We start from the raw sequence: 21114 nt of genomic DNA on the forward strand, positions 1-21114 counted from the left end.
GCACACACAAAGGCCGAAGGTGTGAAGAGAAGCTGGTGCAGGGGTTAGGATTTAGACTGTGCTGAGAATGCCCTCAGCGAGACATCCCCCACTTGTTATTTTCCCTATGACCTTGGGCAGTTATGTGATCACTGCACGCCTCATGCATACATTAGGAATCGCAGTAGGATCTGGTGAGGATTGAGAAAGGAACTCTGATGGGAAGCCTTTTGCATGGCGCCTGGCATGTACACAGTGTCTAATTGGCAGCATTGTTGTTTGTTGTAAAGGCTAAAATCTATTCCTTAGACTCTCCAGAAAGTCAAGGATGCATGAAATGCATCTTTTTTTAAATTTTTTATTTATTTTCTCCCCCAAAGAAACCTTTTATTTAAGGAATACAGACTTCATGCATTTCATAAATACAACTTTAGGATACAGTGATTCTTCCTACCATACCCCTTCTCCTCTTCCTTCTCCCATTCTCCATTAAGATCCATTTTCAATTAGCTTTATATACAGAAGACCAACTCAATACTAAGTAAAGAGTTTAACAATTGGCAAGGTAAAAACAAAAACGAAACAAAACAAAAAAACAGTTTCTCAACAGTCAAGACAAGGGCTATTCAAAGTCATTGCATCTTGAAGTTAATTTCAATTCTTTTTTTTATAAACTTAATTTTAATGAAGCACCCAAGAAATATACATCTTTTGGGAGCACTTAGACATAGTTATAATACAACTCTTTGAGGACAGTGATCCTGTGCAGGTACACAGTGACTCTTCTTTTTTAATTTAACAATTAACACTCTCATGTGTGACTTCAGTGATCACCCGAGGCTCTTGATGTGAGCTGCCTAGGCTGTGGAAGCCTTGGGAATCCACAAACTCCGTCAGTATTGAGACAGAGCCGGAAGCAAAGTGGAAGTTCTCGCCTCCTTTCAGAGGAAGGCACCTCCTTCTTTGATGACCAGTGAAGTGCGTTTTGGAAGGGGTCCCATCGAGAGCAATGTCATTTTGAATGAAGGAACGTTTTGATCATCCAGCAGGTTCACCTGCCTGGAACATCTCCGTCTCTGGGAGTTCCTGAGGCTGAGACATGACTGTAAGCGTGTTCTCCTGGGGGTTTAACGGGGAGCCCTTGGCTTGGCTGCTGTGCAGGCCCATGGGGAAGGCTTTGTGTCTGTGGTGCCTGAAGACCCTCAAGGCCCCAGGAATTTTGGCTGCCAGCAATGTTGAGTTTCTGAAGTCTATCTTTGGCTTCTCTTGGATAGCTCCACAAGAGCTGGGAGAGCGTGTATTTGGAAGTTGAGCCCGTGACATTTCCAAAACTCATTCATTCACTGGTCATAGTATTTTTAGACTTCTTAAGTGTTAGAAATGCAGGAAGTGTACAGATATTAAATGCGCTGCTTGGTGGCTTTGTACAAACTGACCATGCGTGTTATCCATCCCCAGCAGGCCCCACCCTAGTCCAGTCTCCATACCCCAGGCATCCTCAAGCCGAAAGCCAGATTCTTTTTACCTGCATTTGAGCACATAAATCACATCACTCAGTTTGTTTCCTTGTTTGTTTGTTGTCTTTGACTCAAAGAACTACAGGTTGTTGACTGCAGTTGCAATTCTCTCATTCTCATTGCCGTGTAGAGTTTTATTTTCGTGCTATACCATGAATTCATCCGTCCCTTCTAATCTTGATGAGCATTTGAATAACGTCCTATTTTGGCGACAATGAATAACGCTTCTAAAGGGCAAATCTGCACATGTCGTTTATCGCACAAGCGAGTGACTTTCTCTTGGTACCCACGTAGTGCTGAAATTGCCAAGCCATAGGATGTGTGTGTATTTAATAGAGACCAGAAAAGACAGACTTTTGATAGCTTTTGAACTTAGCCATGGTATGGGATTTTGTTTGCTTGTTTGTTTCTACCGTAGTCCTTTAACCAACACGTACCAGTATAGCATTGCTGTGGACGGACAACAGACCACAAGCACAAAAGTGGATGGCAGTGGCTGCAAACAGTGGTTGGTGGTTGACTGGCTCTGTCTCCGTCCACGTATAACTCAGAGCACAACATGAGTGAATGGGTTGTTTTCTTTTCTCTCAATTTCTTTTTGTATATATGCATATAAAATGTAACATAGGGTTAGAGGAATGGAAACTGTCCTTGGTTATAAATTACATAAATTGTTTTCAGAAAGCCATATAATAATTATCACATCCATCTTAGCTAAGTCAGGCAGATGGTGATTTCACTGTACACTCAATCTCCCGTGTGGGGGACGCTTTGCACAGTTAACTTTAAATCCAGAAAAAAGAACTAAAGTGGAATGAGTTGTTGTTGTTTTTAAAGAAATAATTCAACTCTTCCTTGTGTTCCTGGAGATTCAGTTTCAATACAGTTAATACTGGGAGGACCCACATGCACGTTTAACAATCTTCTCATTTAATTATTTAAATAAATTAAAATTTTAACAGGTAATGCAATTATATGATTCAGAAATCAAAAAGCACATAAACAGATGAACAGTGGTACCTAGTACCCCCCGGAGTAACCACATTTATCCTGAATGTCCTTTCAGATGTTTCTATATTTACAAATAAAGATCATAATTATTTTTTACCAACCTATTATCTTTCATTATATAAATTTATCATGCTGCATTTAATCAGTCCCCTATTAATGGCCACACAAGGTTGTTTCTGATATTTTGCTATGGTCAACAATAGTGCCATGATTATCCTTTGATATATCACATAAAATCAGAATAAACTTCTTGAAATAATGAGTCAAAGACAACATGTAATTGTAAATTTCACATATATTGACAATTTTACCTCCAAGGGAAATTCATCCTTAGTCTATGGCCTACAGAGGTCCTTCAGTTTGTGGGAAAACTGAATTAAAAGATTAGTTTATCTTGGTGCAGAAACCATTTTAAACCCCTGTATAATTTTTTCATGATACTTTCTGTATCTTTCAGAACACATTTTCCATAGACTAGTGTGTCTTTCCCCATAGTTTTGCCAACACGGTGTGCAAGCATTAATCTCCTAAAATTTTGCTAAGATTATAGATAGAAAAATGTGCTGAGCTATGTTTCAGTTTGCACTTACTGTAATAGTAGTAAACTTTAATCAGGTTTTCATGTGTAATGAAGAGCCAGCTGCCATTTCTTTGTTGAAATTTTGATCAATTTTTTTATGGCTTTGTTGGTCTTTCTCCTACTGATTTCCATATTAGATGGAAGAGCCCATTATTTATCGTATGATTATAAATGTTTTCCCCAGGTTTTTGTGTTTTGAGCTTGCTAATATTTTTACATGCAAAAGTTTATCTTTTGTAGATAAATATGTCTATATTTTTATGATTTCTGGACTTTGATAATTCAAAAGCCTTTGTCTATTTTGGGACAAATCAGTGGGGAAACAGAAGTTGATGGGTAAGCACTGACGGAGATCAGGTTTTCTGGGAGTGGATCTGTTGTGACTTTGGGGCTGTCCTGAACCAGAGCTGGATGAGCTGTCAGTGAGCCCAAGCATCTAGATCATCTAGATCGATGCTTCCCAGGGTGTGGCCCAAGTCTGATTGGTAGCAGTATTCATAAAAATGTGGATTCCTGAGCCCCAGAGACAGGCGAATCAGAATCCCCATGGGGAGGACTCGAGATCTCGGTGCTTTGGCGGCTGCTGCTGGTGACGCTGGTGTGCACCACTCTGATTCTGCAGCGTGTGTTCTGGAAGAGGGCCTGAGGCCGAAATGAATGGAGATGAGTTTAGATGAACAAATGCGCAGTCGTCAGAAGCTACTGTTTCAGCAACCAGATATAAATCAAACAAGGTTCCAAGAAGCTTAATAGGTGCAGACACAGTGGGGTGGTTTGTGTTTCCTGTTTTAATTGATTCTCATGGACAGTGATGTGGACAAGGTTCAGTTTGCTCAGGAGCATGAAGCTTGAGCCCTCGGGCCCCTGCAGTCCCCTGTGTGTGTCCATTCCCAGCCCAACAGTGTTGGGATATAGGTCTTTGGGCTTTCGTAACACTGAGTAGATGGAGAAAAAGACCGAAAGAGAGGGTTGTCTTTCTTTTCTTTTGACAAATACACACGTTATAAAGTTTGCCATCTTAATTGTTTTAAAGTATACTTTCAATTGTGTTAAATATACGTATAATGGTATGTAAGCATCACCACCATCCATCCCCAAACCTTGTCATCTTGTCAAACTGAAGCTCTGTACTTGTTAAGCAAAATCTCCCCTCCACATTCCTCCAGTCCCTGGAAACCACCATTCTACTTTTTTCTCCATATTTTTTAAAAGTTGTTTGAAAGAAAGAGAGAGGGGGGAACAGAAAAAGGGAGAGGGAGATGGAGGGGGAGGGAAAGGGAAGGATGGAGGGTGTAGTGGGGAGAGAGAGAGAGATCTTCCATCAGTTGGTTCACTCCCCGAATGCCTGCAGCAGCCAGCGTTAGGCAGGCAAAAGCCCAGAGCCGGGAACTCCATCCAGGTCTCCCTCATGAGTGGCAGAACCCAGGTGCATGGGGCATTGACTCCTGCCTTCCAGGTGCAATACCAGGAAGCTACATTACAGCAGAGGCAGGACTGGGTCCCAGGCTCTGATATGGAATGCAGGCATTCCGAGTGATAAACATCACCCTTGTACCACAATGCCCACCCCTCTGTCTCTTCGTTTTTGACTACTACAAGTTCTATATGTGAAGGGCTTCAGAGAGTCCGTGGAAAATGGAATTAAAAGAAAATGTGTTTCTCATGAACTTTCTGAAGCTCCCTCATATAATTGGAACCACATAGCTCCACTTCTTTGTGGAACCATCTTTTTGTGTCTAGCTGATTTCACTTAACACAGTGTGCTCATGGTCCATCCATGTTATAACACAGGCCAGAATTTTCTTTCTTTCAATTCATCTGTCAGTGGACACTTGTGTTGTTCAAATATTTCTTTGAAACCCTCTCTTCAAGTTGTTTTTGTTTTTGATGGAGACACAAAGTAGAATTACTGGATTATACAGTGATTCTGGTTTGCATCTGTTGAAGAGTCTCTGTACTGTTTTCACAGCTGCCGTGTGACTCCACATTCCCACTAAGAGTGCACAGGTTCCCGGCTTCTTCATGTTCTCGCCAGTACCTGCTGTCTTCTGTTTTATTTGTAGCAGCCGTCCTACGGGGGTGAGATGCTCTCTCATCGTAGCGCCGGTTTTCATTTCTCTAACGATTAGTGTTGATGAGCGTTTTTCGTGTGATTCATGGCCATCCATATATTTCATTTGAAAACTGTTCAACTCTTTGGCTCATTTTTAAATTTGGTTATTGGTTTTTATCATTACTGTTTTAAGAGTTCAATATGTATTCTGGATATTAACCCCTTACCAGATACATGATTGGTAAAAACCGTCTTCTCTTCTATGGGCTGCCTTTCAGCCAGTATGTTGACAGGGTCTTTTTAAAAAAGATTTATTTTAGGGCCCAGCACTGCGGCAAAGCGGGTAAAGCCGCCGTCTGCAGTGCCCCTCCCATGTGGGCTCCAGCTCCTCTTCCAATCCAGCTCCCTACTAATGCACCTGGGAAAGCAGAGGAGGCCTGCGCCCATGTTTGAGATCAGGAATATGCTCCTGGCTCCAAGCTCTGGCTGTTGCTGCCATTTGGGGAGTGAACCAGCAGATGAAAGATATCTCTCTGTCTCTCTTCTGTTTTTAAAAAAGATATATTGTATTCATTTGAAAGGCAGAGTTACAGAAAAAGAGGGCCAGGCCAAAACCAGGAGCCTGGAACTCTGTCCAGGTCTTCCATGTAGGTGGTAGGGGCCCAAGTATTTGGTCCATCATCCATTGGTTTCCCAGGCTCATTAGCAGGGAGCTGGATCAAAAGCAGAGTAGCTGGGACTTGAACAGGTGCTTGGATGTGGAATGTTGTCGTCCTATACAATGGCTTAACCCACTCTACACAATGCCTTCCCTGATAGAGTGTTTTGAAACACATTTTAGGAACATTCTAGGGAGAGTCGTCTTTTGATCAGTGATCTTTTAGCTGCAAAGCTCAGATTATCCTCGATACTTTCAAATGTTTATAAAAATAAAAGGACGAGAGTGGTCACATCTCCCTACAAGTGTCATGAGTGTCTTTATGGAAACTTGAGTATTAAATTCTCACTCAAAAGGACAGATTCTCGAAGCATGCAAGGTTCAGGAATGCACATTTTTATTAGCACCCCTAGTGGTTCCGATATAGGTAGTCCACGGGCCTTGAGAAGTTAGTGGAATATTGAGAGGTGGAGTTCTGTGTGGAGTAGACAGGATGAGGACGGTGTAGAAAGCACGTGCTTTGGGGTGTGGGCACGTGGCATTGGAAGTGCTTTGGGGACAACACTATCTTACTGATGCGCCATCTCTGCCACTTTTGAGACCTTACAGTGTGGGAGCTGCAGTCCTGGGTACTGCCTCTGTGTAATCTCATTTAATCCTCGCTGCAGTCCTGGAGCTGGGCACCATTACTGCCCCCTGTGCGAAGTGTACCAGGAGCTCAACAATGTTAACTAACCATCCAACAGGATACTCAGCTCAGTAACTGCATTAGAAGATGATTATGTGTAGGAGTTAGGTTTTCCTCCTGACTTGGAAATGCCAGATAGGCAATTGGGTTCATGGCGTTAGAACTTCAGTTAGAGACAGAAGTTATATAAGGGTACTTCAGAAAGTTTGTGGAAATTTTGATGAAAATATAAATTTATTTTGGGTCAAAGCATTTTGATATCCATTGATTAAGGAGTCTTCTAAAAGTTCATGGAAATTGCATGTTATGAAAAATGCATGGATTTCAAAAGTTTTGCACTAAAATAAGTTCATCTTTTTTTTTAAAGATTTATTTTATCTATTTGAAAGAGTTACAGAGAGAGTTAGAGATAGAGAGAGAGGTCTTCCATCTGCTGGTTCACTCCCCAGATGGCCCCAACAGCCAGAGCTGTGCTGATCCGAAGCCAGGAGCCAGGAGTTTCTTCTGGGTCTCCCACGTGGGTACAGGGGTCCAAGGACTTGGGCCATCTTCCACTGCTTTCCCAGGCCACAGAAGAGAGCTGGATTGGAAGAGGAGCAGCCGGGACTAGAACCGGCGCCCATACGGGATGCCGACACTGCAGGCCAGGGCGTTAACCCACCGCGCCATAGCGCTGGCTCTAGTTCATCTTCTAATACCATGTCCAGGATCTTTTTGAAGTGCCTTCCTATATACTGTGAAGGACAAATAGCAAGTTAATTGATGCTCCCAGAGTTGGTAAAACCACAGCATCCCCCTCTTCTCCCCAGAAGAACAGATCCCGGGATATCGGAATCACCAGGGCTGAGGCAGAGCAGGGAATAAGCTCTGCAGAACAAGTTCTTCAAGGATGCCACGTTGCAGTTGATTTCTCAACAATGTTGCAGTGGAGGAGCAACAGTGCCATCAGAGCAGGTTTTATTGGCTGTGTTCTGCTAGTTGGTCAGAACAACACACGGTGGTTCATTTCCAGCTGCGGAGTTTGAAAGCAGGCATATAAACTGGGGTGCAGCCGGCTGTCCTAAATGGGATAGTGCTGCCTCCAGACAAGTCCTCCCGACAGTAACCTGGTTTCTGAGAGCCTCCCCCTCGCTGCCAATAAAGCCCACAAATAATTGCCACCACCGTATCATAGAGTTAGGGATTTTGTTCTTAATAAGAAGTCCAAGAAGTACAGACATCTTTTGCGTGTTGTGCTTGGAACTGCTTCCTGTTAAATTCCATTAAAACGATATTAAAGGGGCCGGTGCCACGGCTCACTAGGCTAATCCTCCACCTTGCGACACTGGCACACCGGGTTCTAGTCCCGGTCGGGGCGCCAGATTCTGTCCTGGTTGCCCCTCTTCCAGGCCAGCTCTCTGCTGTGGCCCGGGAGTGCAGTGGAGGATGCCCAAGTCCTTGGGCCCTGCACCCCATGGGAGACCAGGAGAAGCACCTGGCTCCTGCCATCGGATCAGCACGGTGTGCCGGCTGCAGCGCGCCAGCCGTGGCGGCCATTGGAGGGTGAACCAACGGCAAAGGAAGACCTTTCTCTCTGCCTCTCTCTCTCTTACTGTCCACTCTGCCTGTTAAAAAAAATGGATATTAAAGGATTTTCAAGGACATCAGTAAAGAAAAATGTGGGAGTTGAATAGAGACTGATCAAGCCTCTGTAAACTCACAGAGAGGGGGAGAGGGAGGAAGGCCCTGCCTCGGGATGCTAGCAGAGGCACTGCCAGGTGTCTGTGTGATGGCGTTGACGTCATTCTGTATTTAATGAATTTTCAGGAGCACAAGCACCACTATTACTAATCAGAAAAAAAGTGCTTCTGAACATAATTCTTGCTGTCTCCCTGTGTTTCTGGCTTAGTCGCTGACCTGTATGTGCCGGTTATGCAAGTTGGTTCACTGTGTCTTTGGTTTCCTCCGCTAAACCTGGAAGGCTTGGTCGGGTGGTTTCTACGTGTAGTAAGTAGGTGATATCTCACCCAAACTGGAGGAATATTCATTGATTTAGCTTTCAGCATGCTGTGATGAGCATTGACAGGCCCTCCAAGATGTAGTTACTTCTAAGTCATTGATGCTGTAATTGAGGCCAGCTATTCGAGAGCCTCCCAGACTTCTGTACCATGGACAGCGCTGCTGGTCGGGTACTTTGTTTCGTTTTGTAGTGTTAAGGCAGACTTTTATCTAATGGGCAACACGATTCTTGTAGCCACTCATATTTTTCATTTTGTTTGGGGTACTGTGTAATTCGGAGTTTAATTTATCACCCTTCTTTGGCAGCTTGAGGGGTTTATGGCCTGAAAATCTGTTTACTGGGGCCCTAGCTACTATTCCACATCTGAATTCACTTAACTTGCATTGTTTTTATCCATATGTTTAAACCTTATTTTGCATCAGCTACGTGAATTGCTTGGGGCGGGGCGGGGGGGTGGTTGCTGAGTATGGTCTTCCTAGCCGGCACATAACATGGGCCGGGAGAGCACCTAAGTGCCTTCTGGGTAGTGCTCGTAACAGCTCCAGGAGACTGTGCCCCACCAACATGGTTTCCAGCCACAGAGGAGGAGCAAGCGCTGGAAGGTTAATCAGGGTGTCCAGCTTCTATCCTTCTCCCATGCCCATGCTTTGTGTCACAACTTAATACAATAAATCTGATCATTCATTAATTAGGCACAATTAATTAGGCTGTTTCTAATTGCCCATTATGTGTTATGCAAATCTTGGTACTAATTTTGTTCACGCCTTAATTTTAAAATGTCTCTGTGTTTTCTCTGAAAGCCTTCACACTGGTTAAAGAGGGTGCAGTATTCCTCCCTCCCTAGATGAGGGAAGGTCCTTAGTGCATGGCGGCGGTTGGGGTGGAGGGCAGGGGATGTACAAGGGGGCTTCAGGAAAAAAGCTCATGGAAATGTGCAATTGCAGGATAGAGCACGTTTTCCATGAGCTTTGTGAGACCTCCCTGCAGGTGAAGAGGTGATCGGAACTCAGCACCTTCAGGTTGCTTGACTGTCGTGGTTCCCTACTGCTGTTGCAACACAGCCTGAATTTATCCGCAGGGCCAGAAGTCTGGAATCGAGCCCTCAGCCGGGCCTGCGCCTTGCTCTGGGGGACGATCCCTTCCGGCCACTCCCAGCCTCTGGCGGTGCCAGGTGTGCGTGGCTTACGGAAGCCTCACCCCCAGTTTCTGCCTGTCTCCCTGTGACGTCTTCCGCCCTGTGCGTCTCCTCTCCTTGTAAGAGCAGTCGTTTGGTTTAGGGCCCACGCGACACCCAGGGTGATTTCATCTTAAGGGCCTTCCTTACATCTTCAGAGACCCACTTGCCAAATAAGATCACAGCCCGAGGTTCCAGGCAGGCTTGAATTGGGGGTTACAGTGTTGGACAGCTAAGGTGTGCCCTGCCCAACCCTGCCCTCAGACTGGTGTCCAAGGTCAGCACTGCCAGGGAAGGCTGCCCCCTGGCATCTGGACAGCTGCAGGGGGGGCCCACGCTGCTCAGTGTGCGTGCTGCAGGAAGGGGCTGCATTCCTTAGGCATGCACAGGGCACAATGTGGGTTCTCACACACAAGCCCCACCACCAGGTGATGTTTGTGTGTGTTTGCTGATTTCCGGTGCCTCCTCTATTCCCTCCTGGTCGTGGTGGTTTAGGCAGCCCTCAGTGCATGCCAGGAGGTGTCCCGAGCACGTTACCTATGACTCCTCATGAAATGCTCACAGCTGCTCTGGGAGGTTGGTGTGCTCGACCCCTGCATTGCACAGACAGGGAAACTGTCGTCCAGAGAGGTTAAGTCGTCTGCCCAAGCGCGGTGCAGGGGGGCTTCAGAGCTGGGACTGGACCTGGCTCTAGGTTGTATGTTGTTAACTATCATGCTTCATTGCTTCCTGTTACCAAAACATATTGTCATCGTAAAAGATAAGGAACAGGCATTTGGCACAGTGGTTAAGCCACTGATGAGTAAGCCTGCATCCCATATCAGAGTGCTTGGGTTCGAGTCCTGGCTCCACTGTCCACTCCAGCTTCCTGCTAATGTGCACCCTGGTAACTAGCAGGTGATGATTCAAGAACGGGGTTCATGCCATCCTTTTCTTAAATTATTTATTTCTTTTAAAGGCAGAGTTTGCAGAGAGAGAGAGACAGAGAGACCAAGATGGAGAGAGATCTTCCATCGCACACCATCCTTGTGAGAAACCCAGCTTGAGGTTTGGGCTCCTGGGTTTGGCCTGACTCGACCTTGGCTGTTGCAGGCTTTTGAAAAGTGAACCAGCATATGGGAGATCTCTCTCTCTCTCTGCTTCTGTCTGTATGTCTCTTTCTCATTATGTCTCTCTGCCTTTCAAATGAAATAAAGAAATCTTTACAAATTTGAAAAGTACAAATCAATGAGCACCCCCATGGCCACATCCTTGTGCGATCAGCACTGTTACCTGTTTGATGTCTATTCCGTTTCTTCTGGATCTTTGTTCTAGGCATTTGTGTGTATGAGAGGTCTTTAAAAAGCCCTGCACCCCATAGGAGACCAGTAGAAGCACCTGGCTCCTGGCTTCGGATCAGCGCGGTGCGCTGGTCACAGCAAGCCGGCCGCAGTGGCCACTGGAGGGTGAACCAACAGTAAAGGAAGACCTTTCTCTCTGTATCTGTCTCTCTCACTGTCCACTCTGCCTGTCAAAAAAAAAGTTCATGAGTAATGTGTATTACAAAACCTACACATAGTTTTTAACATAGTTTTAACATCTTTTAATCCAATTTTCTCACAAATAATAATAAAATGTAATTACTTGGGAAGCTAACAAGTTATGTGCAGGAAACCGAGGCCTGGATTTCCATGTTTTGAAGAGCTCTCCCTATTGGCAGGTGTCCCTTGGGCCTTCATTCTCCTGCACTGCCCGGAAGAAGTCCATGGCATGCACGCACGCACGCACGCACGCACACATCATAGTTTACTCAAGCAAGCACGTCTCCCTGGATGTTGGGTGTGGGGTGGGCTGTTGGCCGTACAACCCTGTGCAAAGTCTTCTGCCAGCATTTCTGCAGGAGTGAGGGAAGTAGGGCAAATGGGTCAGGGCGTGCACATTTCCTCGCCAACTTAGTTTTCCGTAGTCAGCCGGTTGACTTGCTTATTTATCGATTTCCTACATGGCCTCGTGGTGCTGAGCACAGGCCTTGGAGTGAGCAGTGCCTTGTTCACCTCCTGGCTGCGTCCCAGCGATGTGGCCATTAGCACTTCAGCAACCTCTCTGGGCCTGTTTTCCACATCTGCAGAATCCTATCTCCCGAGATTCCTTTGCGAATTAAATACAGTGACTGTGGAGAGAAGCCAGCGCTGTGTGTGGTACATGGCAGGGGTCTGACAAATACTGATTCTTTTCTCATTTTATCTTTCACTTTCATGTCTTCTGGCCCTTGAACGTCCCGTTTAGTCCTGGCACATGGCAATTTTCACAGCATCGTTGTCTCTGTGATGTGGGGAGAGCAGTAGGATGTAGGTTTCTTAAAAAAAATTATTTGAGAGGCAGAGAAAGAGAGGTAAAATGAATGAAATTCCATCAGTTGGCTTATTCTCCAAGTGCCCAAAGTGGCTGAGGCTGGGCCAGGCTGCAGCTGTGAGCTGGGAACTCGGTTGGAGTCTCCCATGTGGGTGGTGGGAACCCAGCTCCTTAAACTAGCCCTGCTGCTTTGCAGGGTCTGCATTAGCAGGGAGTTGGTGATAGGAGGAGTCATAGCCAGGGTCCCAACCCAAACTCCATATGGGCTGCAGGTGCCCTAACTGGCAATTTACCCAGCAAGCTCAACGCCCACTCCTGATGTGGTTTGTAAGAGCTAAACATCCCGGATTCAAATTCCCTCCCTTGCTAGCATCCAGCTCGGGGGACCTTGGACAAACTAATTGACCACTTGGGCTCTCAGCTTTCTGTTTATAAAATGATTTTTATGGTTTCTCCACTTCAGAGTGTGTTATAAAAGTTAAATGAGATATACGAGCAGAGACCAGTGTCTGACGCACAGTAATCATTCGAGACTGAATAAAGCATTTTTTGTAAAAATCCCGTGCACCACAGAATTTGGAGCAGAATAGTTAACTCTGATCTCAACCCTTGAAAAGTGTGATCTAAGGAGCTCCATAAAAGATTAACATTGCAGAAGGAGCCAGCACTTCTCCTGTGTCAGGACTTGAGTTGCGGTGTGAAGAAAGAACAGTGTTAGCAGAGTGCTGTATAATTCACCAGGCAAATTCATAGCTGTTCCTTCACCCCACTGGGACATAGCACCTGAGAGAAAGTTCCCCCGACCTCACAGCATACCCAAGGACCTGCATTTGGGGAGCCCCTGCAGAAGGCACTGTGCTCGGGCGAACCCTGCACTGCTCTGCCATAGCTGAGTCTGTGGGACACCCTGGGAAGAGATTCCCGACCCTCAGTTTCCTGGTCTGAAAAATGAGTTGGTTGAGTTGCATAATCTCCCATCTCCTTGGACACAGTCTGGGTGCGTGTTCAACTTCACAGAAACAAAGCAGAGATTTGCTGTTTTGTCGAAACCCTCTTGTTTTTCCAAGTGCAGCAGTCAGTAGGCTAAGTGTGTGCACCTGTCTCCTGTGCTTACTTATTTTCATCTTTCCTCTCTCTCTCTCTCTCTCTCTCTCTCGTTTGCTCGCTCGCTCACTCCAGCTCCCCACCTTGCCGTACCCCTCTTCCTCTCTCTCACAGAGAGACAGAGGGAGAGGGAGAGGGGAAGTGGGCAGGGGAGAGACAGCACTATCATCTGCTGGCTCACTCCCCAGATGCCCACTACAGCTCGGGCTTAGGCCCAGGGTAAAGCTGAGAGCCAGGAACTTCATCTGGGTCTCCCATGTAGGTGGCAGGGACCCAAGGACTTGAGCCAGCAGCTGCTGCTTCCCCAAGTGCACATCGGCAGGAGGCTGGAGTCAGGAGTGGAGCTGGGAATTGAACGTGGGAGCTCCCTGTGGGTCGTGGGCTGACATCTTAGCCACCAGGCTGGACACTCACTACACCTGCTGTGGCCCCCTTTTCTGTTCTCTCCCTCTGTGTGCCCTGCTCTGACTCTTTTGCCCTCTCTGTCCCTTTCCCCCGCTTTCCTCTTCCCCTCTCCTGTCCTGTTTGATGTGATGCCTGCCCTCATCTCTATATCTTCCTCTTGCTTTCTTTCCTTTCTCATATCTCCCCCCCCCTTCTGTGTCCTACAAAATTGCTTGGGATTTTTTTTAGTTTTTCAATTCAAAAAATAGATATTAACTATCACACTTTTTAAATCCAGCTCATGGTGATATTACTGGTAAAAATAATCAATGAAAATTAAACTGGCGAACAGCTAAAAGCACATAGGGTAAAACTTGTTATTGACTAAAAATCCATAGACAAGCTCCAGTCTTGGCCAATTTTGGATCTCTGCACAGTTTTGATCCAGGAGAATTGGACTTGATGAAAATAATAAACACAAAAGAGAATTCAAAATCGCGGAAGTTATAAATTGGCAAAAATTAGTTGTGGTCCAAATGCTGATTGACAAATCTAATCTTTATACAGAATTTGAATACAAAAGAACTGGCTTTAGTAAACATAGTTTCCAAAAATATGTGAGCAATTTATGTTGTGCAAGGCATCGACCTATGGATTAAATTCATGGCTTTTGCACAGGAAATTGCCTCCTTAATTGAAATTCATTAGAATTCATATAATCCTGATTTTAAAGTTTATTTTTTAAGATTTTATTTTTTGAAAAGCAGAGTGACAGAGATATTGGGAGAGCCAGAAAGACACACACACACACACACATACACAGAGATCTTCCATCTATTGGTTCACTCCCCAAAAGGCCACAACAACTGGGGCTGGGCCAGGCAGAAGCCAGGAGCCTGGAACTCCATCCTGACCTCCCACTTTGGGGGACAGAGTCCCTAGTACTTGGGGCATTGCTTACTGCTTTCCCAGGAGCGTTAGCAGGAAGTTGGATTGGAACCAGAGCAGCTGGGACTCAAACCAGCACCAGGATATTGGATGTTGGCCTAGCAGATGGCAGCTTGACCCACTGAGCCACAATGCCCGCCCCTGGTTTTAAAGTTTATCTTCCCAAATTCAGAGTGAAAACGTGACGTTCAGCCACCTTCCTGAAGCTGGTCTTAGCCCACTCTGTGCTGATGGTGGGTTTCGTCCAATTGCTGGTTGAGTGTGTCTTTCCCAAGCAGACACTTTCGAAGGTTGCTGTGCCTCAGTGGTGCACTTCTGGGGTCCTGAGCACTCTGCCCCCACAGCAGCCCTGCGTCTGGGTGCCTGACAGTGGCCCCACTGCTTCTCTGCACGGTGACATGGTGGCTTCCAAAGGATCCCCTGGATTTACCAGGATCTGCTTCCACGAAACATCCTCACTCCCGTGCCCCCAGCAGCCAGCCCATCATTTCCCCATCTTACAGTTGAGAAAACTGGAGCTGAGAGCAGTCCCAAGACCGGGCCTCATTTCTAGAGCAAGGGGGATGCACCCAGGGTCCCACTGTGGCCCATTCGTGGTGATTGGCTTCTTGTACTGATGCACTTCTCCTCCTGGTGAGGCTCTGACATGACCTAAAAACAGAGATTGAGTGATCATCAAAGAGCTGTTTTATTTCAGTAACACTTGAAACTAGGCCTCAGAAACACAGACACACGCAACCCACTCTCTCTCTCTCTCACACACACACACACACTCACATGCACACACACGCTCACACACTCACATGTACACACACTCTTACACACATGTGCACACACTCTTGCACACACATGCTCATGTACACACACTCTTGCACACACTCAGGCACACTCTCACACACTCACATGCACACACGCTCTTGCACACTCATGCACACACGCTCTTGCACACACACTCATGCACACACACTCATGCATACTCTGCTTCCCAATTAATTCACCAGAACTAGTCGGTGTCTTGTTAAATGCTCCTTGAATGCTAATGGCTGAATAATTAACTTTAACTACATAATTAGCCTTTAAATGTGCAGAGACACCTCCCCCCACCCCCCAAGAGAGCATCTGAAAACACGCATAAGGGGATGATGAGCTAAAACCAGAAACTTTTGATTGGGAAATGTCAAGCAGCCTGACAGTACAAGTCCCCATCGCAGAAGGAGCCGGACCTCGGGGCTGGGCCATGGTCTCGCCTTGTGTACGGAGAAGCATATTTGCCAACCAGCAGTCCCAGGGCTAGGAGTCGACTGTCAGGGTCATCGTGCAGGTACAAGAGAGACCAAGCAGCTGTAGTAACAGGGTCAGATCTACGCACTTGAGAAAGCTGTGGCCGCTCCAAGAGCTGTCCAGCACTGGAGCAGGAAAATGCCGGGGTTAAGTAGCGTGGGGCACGTGTGTGTGTGATCCTTACTTTGCTACTTTGTAAATTTGCAGGGATGAGGACCCACGTCCCCCTCTCATTCATAGTCACTGTCATTACTAATCGTCTGCATGCCTCGAGGACTGCTGGTAACAGAGAGAGCGGCAGCATCCAACAGCCCCCAAGATGCCTGGTGGGGGTGGGCAGAGGTGTATGTCACGCCATTGGCATAACAGGGCATGGGATGGGGCTCCAGTTCTGTCCTCACTCTCGTGTTGAGGTGGCACTTTCTCTGACACAGATGTTGGAGAAGAGGGCTTGCTCCCCTGCAGGGAGTGCAGGGCGAGAGGTGTTGGCCCCGGTGTGCCTGGCAGGGGCTGTGCCCCATCACAGGCAGACCCTCAGCTGTGGGCCTCCTCCTGCCCAGTGGGAGAAGCGCTGAGCTGGGAAGACAGAAGGAAGATGGTTTGCCTCTGAAAGGCAGAGGGAGACACTGAGCAGAGGTGAACTGGGACCTTGGCATAGGCTCCAGGTCTCGGGTGACTGTTCAGTTCCGTAGCACTAGTCCAGCCCTAGCCTTCGGTTTCCGCTGTTGCAAACCCAATGCTGCCAGGTACCAGCAACTACAGCTCAAACTCCCCAAATGTTTTTGGTCCATATGGGGCCTCAGCTTCAGGTGGCCTGTTTTTTTTTTTAACCCTTGACCTTCAACAAGAAATGACAGCCATCTGTGCCCAGGTGGCTCCTGAAAAGAGAAGGTAGGATTCTCTACGGAGGTCACTCCAGATCCTTACTCGGCTGTGGGTGGGTTGGGAAAAGCCAGCCGAAGTGAGTCACCACCAAATCTCTTTACACTCTAGCGGCTCTGGTCTCGACCCCTTTATTCGTAACGTTTGGTTTGATTTATAGCTCTAATCTCCAGCCTGAATTTCCGGAGTAATAGAGCTACCTCCATTTTTCCCTCCATGATGATGGATAATATGGTTATAGTGATTGTGTGTGCAGCCTTCCTGCGGGTCCAAGTGCAGCCTTTGACACTTCACAGTAACTGCTGAGTCCGCTTATGCTCTCAGTGCCTCTGTGCTGGGAAGAGCCCATCACGGCACAGCTAGATTGAATGACATGAGAGGATGCATATAAACCGATCAGGCTGGGGTTTGTCGCAGAAAATGTGTGAGCCTCCTTTGCTGTCCTCTCTGAATTCAGTTGAATGCATCTGTGTGTGCTGTGCACTTGTGTGCCAGCCACACACACACACACGCATGCGCACACACTTGACCACTATAATCCCAGTTTATTCCCAGCAGCCCTCCCAGGGCAGATACTGTCATGTCCACGTGACAGAGAGAGAACCGAGGCCCAGAATCACAGGTACTTTGCCCCAAGTCCCTGGTCACAAAGCTCACTCCCTAGTGCACCCATGATTTAACATCTTTTTTCTTTTAAGCAACAGAAACAATTTTTTTATTCAATAGAAAACAGATCAAAAGTAGACCTGCTTGGGTGAGAAGAACGAGAAGAGGCCTGCTGCCCTCGCCTTGGCCTTGCTGGGCACAGGATGCCTGGGGTTGTGCTGTCTGTGACAGCAGCCCTCAGCTCTGTGCCATCCTTTACCTTAGCATGTGAATTAATGATGTTAAATACACATAAAAACGGAGATCTTTGGCTGCACCAGCAACATTTTCAGGGCTCAGGATCCGTCTCAGAGGGTGCAAATGCAGCACACTTAGAACATTAGAGGACGTTCCACTTCATAGTGCTGTCCTAGCGGGCTTTGTGGCACTGAGTGTGGAACCCTCAAAACCCTGTCTGCTCCTGGACAAAATGAAAATCACATCCATAAAAATAATAATAATTTGTCCCTGCTGGACACTTGTGGTGCCCATGGGACCAGGGGTGCAAGATGCTGTGCACTGTTCTGTGAAACCCCGTGAAGCCCTGGTGGCCTTACCCACACAGATAACCTGCAGCCGTTGCGCCCGGTGCTCAGCTCTCTAGACTGCTTGATGGGAGGAAGAAGCCGAGCTCCTGTGTCCCCATAGCTTTCTTCATGCATTATCATCAGTTTGGTTCCGATGTGGCTCCAGGGCCTCTGGCGAGTGCAGGCCCATCTGTGACCTTCCGTGGCAGGGCCCCCTGAGAACGTGGTGCTGAGCCCACCGGGGGCACCTGGAATGCAATTACTCTGTTCAGAACCAGCCATGCCTTCTGCGGTTGTCCCCTCTCTGACTTGACAGCATCATGCTTTTTTAAAAAACTTTGCTCCTGCGGAAAAATTCCTTTTATTCTTTCTGTTCACCCGGCTGTTTGTGGCTCAAGATTTGTCATGAAATATGGTGCTGATTTGCAGAAAGCTGTGCCTGTCCATAAAATACCAATTTAAACCGCTGTTGGACAGCTTTCTTGGGGTTGCTAGACACAGGTTTAAATTTCTGTAGCAGCGATGCGTCAGTGTGGGGTCAGTTATCACAGTGGAGAAAGGTTTCACCCTGTGGGTACCAACAGATGGCCGTGACAGCTGAGTGCCCCTATGAGCAGGCATGTGAGTTTACATTTAGTTTTCTGAGGACTTGAATGAAATGAATGGGCAAGACTTAGAAAGTCTGCCTGAAACGAAAGGTCTAAGCATCTCCATGGCAACCTTGGAGTACTGATGTTGCAAGCACTTCAGCGTCACCGAGAATGCAGATGCCAACCACGATGTCTGGTCGTCAGGAGCCCCAGTGTGATCCCAAGGCTCAGTTCCCCCACCCCAACCTTGATGGTCACAGAGGGTCACCGCTGGCTGACAGCACCACCATGGCTACCTCATCTCACAGGTGAGGATCCTACTTCCCCGAGGTCACAGCACCACCCCAGCCTAGTCTAGCACTCAGACCCCTTCTCTCCAACACTCTGGGGTTCCTCTCACCGCCATGCACACACTGCTGATGTAAACAGGTTGCTGTTGGTCCTTGGGAGTGCTCCTGCCCAGTTTTTCCGGGCCTCGGTACTGCTGGGTGCCCAGCGGGGCTGTTTCCCTTGGACTCGTCAGCTCTGGGCTACTGTCACTCTTAGCAATGCCCAGCTTTCTGCTGCTGCTGCTGCTCGGATGGTCCCATCCGTTTTTACCACGCTTAGAGCTTAGCGCCAATCTCTGATCCTTTGGCCTTGGGATAAGAACATCCAAGGCTTCCTATGGGTGAGGTAAGTCCTACCGTTTTGCCCAGCCTCCACCCATTACAGATGCAAACAAAAAAAGAAAATGAAAATGGAGAATGCTGCCGTAAAGCTTCCCAGGAGTTTCATTCCCACGGGGAGTCTTCGGCAGCTGTCTCTAAAAGGATGCGACGTTTTACACCCTCTCCCTGCCACTTTGATTTGTCTGTGCTTCACTGTTTTATGTTTCCTTGTTAAAGAAAGAGAAAGCAATAAGGTTGAGAAAGTGTCAGGAAGTTGAGCAATCTTGATTCAGTTTTCCGACCTGTTTTAGGCTTGAGACATCCATCCCCGTGTTCCAGCCCCGTCAAATAACTTCTAGGTTTGGGAACAGTGTGCATCCTCACTAATAGGGACTAGGTGCTGATTGGCCACAGCCATAGCACCGAGGAGGTTGTGTGATGTGTGCCTTTTGGGGGTGCTGCTGGTGGGGGCACACAGATTTCTTGCCTGGTGATTGGGTTCCCGATCTTGAACTGCATGGTGGTTTCAAAGATGTGTGTGTGTGTGTGTGTCAAAGTTGATCAAGCACTTTACTGCATTCAGGTTATACCTCTGTGAGAATAAATATATCAAAAGAGAAAAAAAACGTGCTGTCTATTAACATGCAAATACACTCTGTGTGAAAAGCCAAAAGAAAACAATAGGGGACATAGTTGGGGTGGTCTAATCAGTTATATTTAGGAGTTAAATCAAAGATTGGTAAACTGCAGTCTGTGAACTCGGCTGATTTTGTAAATGATGTTTTGTTAGAGCCAAGTTAATTTGTATATGTACTTATCATTTATGTATGCATTGTCTGTGGTGCTGCCTGTTAGCTTCCTAGGGCGCCATCATAAAGCACCACAGAGTGGCTTAAACAGCAACTTCCTGTCTTACATCTCTGGAGGCTGAAGCCCTGTGATCAAGGTGTTGGCAGGTGCCGTGCATGCTCCCTGTGCATCTCTCCTGGCCTCTCTCTCAGCTCCCCGCAGTGGCTAGACTTGCAGTGGTGCACCTGTAGACGTCACGTGGTGCTCTCCTTGTGTGCATGCGTGTGCCCAATTTCTCCTTTTCATAAGCACACCAGTCACAGTGAGTGAGGGGCCCACTGTACTCCAAGGTGACCTCATCTTTACTAATGTCTGCAATAGCCGTGTCTGCAAATAGTCACAGTCTGAGGCACTTGGGGTTAGAATTTCAACTAGGGAATTTGGGGGCACATAGTCCAGCCCGTAGCACTCTACAATAGCAGGTTGAGTAGTTGCAACACAGACTGTAGGGCTCACTAAGCCACAACCATTTATTCTCTTCTTTTTACAGAAAATCTTTGCCAACCCTTGGCGTGTGCGTGTGTGTGTGTGTGTGTGTGTGTGTGTGTATACACAAAAATATTTGAAGTATGTTGATAGAAGTTGCTTCTGAGTTACAGAATTATGGGTTATGGAATTTTGTAGCCCACTAATTTTATTACAGATAAATAATTGTAAGTTTGATTGTCTTATAAATGTTTTTCTGTGCTATCCATTTGAGAATTTTATCATGAAACTAATTTTGGAATACAAAGGGTCTTCAGAAAGCTCAAAGAAGATGAATATTATGAAAAACTTTTTATGAGTTTCAAAATACTTTCGCACTAAAATAAGCTTATCTTTTAATTCAACTTTTCCACAAACATTTTGGAGTATAAACACAGAGTCAACCTATTTCTCTGGGCAGGAAAGACATCATTCCTATTCCATCCCTATCTCCACCCCACGCACCGCCGCTGGACTCTTCTGTCCCTTAATGGCTTCTCCTGTTCTGATGTTAACTTTCCTAAATAGGCCACTGTTCTCCACGGTTGGGAGTGGTGAGGGCAAACACTTAGCAAATCAGCAAACTCCACTGTTTACTCACTTGGGTATATGGATTCTTCATGTTTTTATTTAGCTGCCTCTTGTAAGCTGGAGAGAAAAGGCTCTGGCTTTTATCTCCTCATTAAAAATAGATCCTTTTATGGCAAGGGGATGCAGCGGCTATGAGTCATCACCTCCAGCAAGAAACAAAGGGAGGCCTCAGGAGCTGGGTCCCAAGATGGCCCCTGGCCACCCCCAT

At 46.7% G+C, this 21114-nt stretch overlaps 1 protein-coding gene across 1 annotated transcript in view; it reads left to right on the top strand.

Moving 5' to 3' along the window:
* Window positions 1–21114, top strand: part of GRIN2A (glutamate ionotropic receptor NMDA type subunit 2A) — a 402461-nt gene that overhangs the window by 336444 nt on the left and 44903 nt on the right. The gene's annotated exons all lie outside the window — the stretch shown is intronic.

This window comes from Oryctolagus cuniculus, chromosome 19 (assembly GCF_051225735.1).
Source record: "Oryctolagus cuniculus isolate XC-2025 breed Fujian yellow rabbit chromosome 19, ASM5122573v1, whole genome shotgun sequence".
Lineage (NCBI taxonomy): Eukaryota > Metazoa > Chordata > Mammalia > Lagomorpha > Leporidae > Oryctolagus > Oryctolagus cuniculus.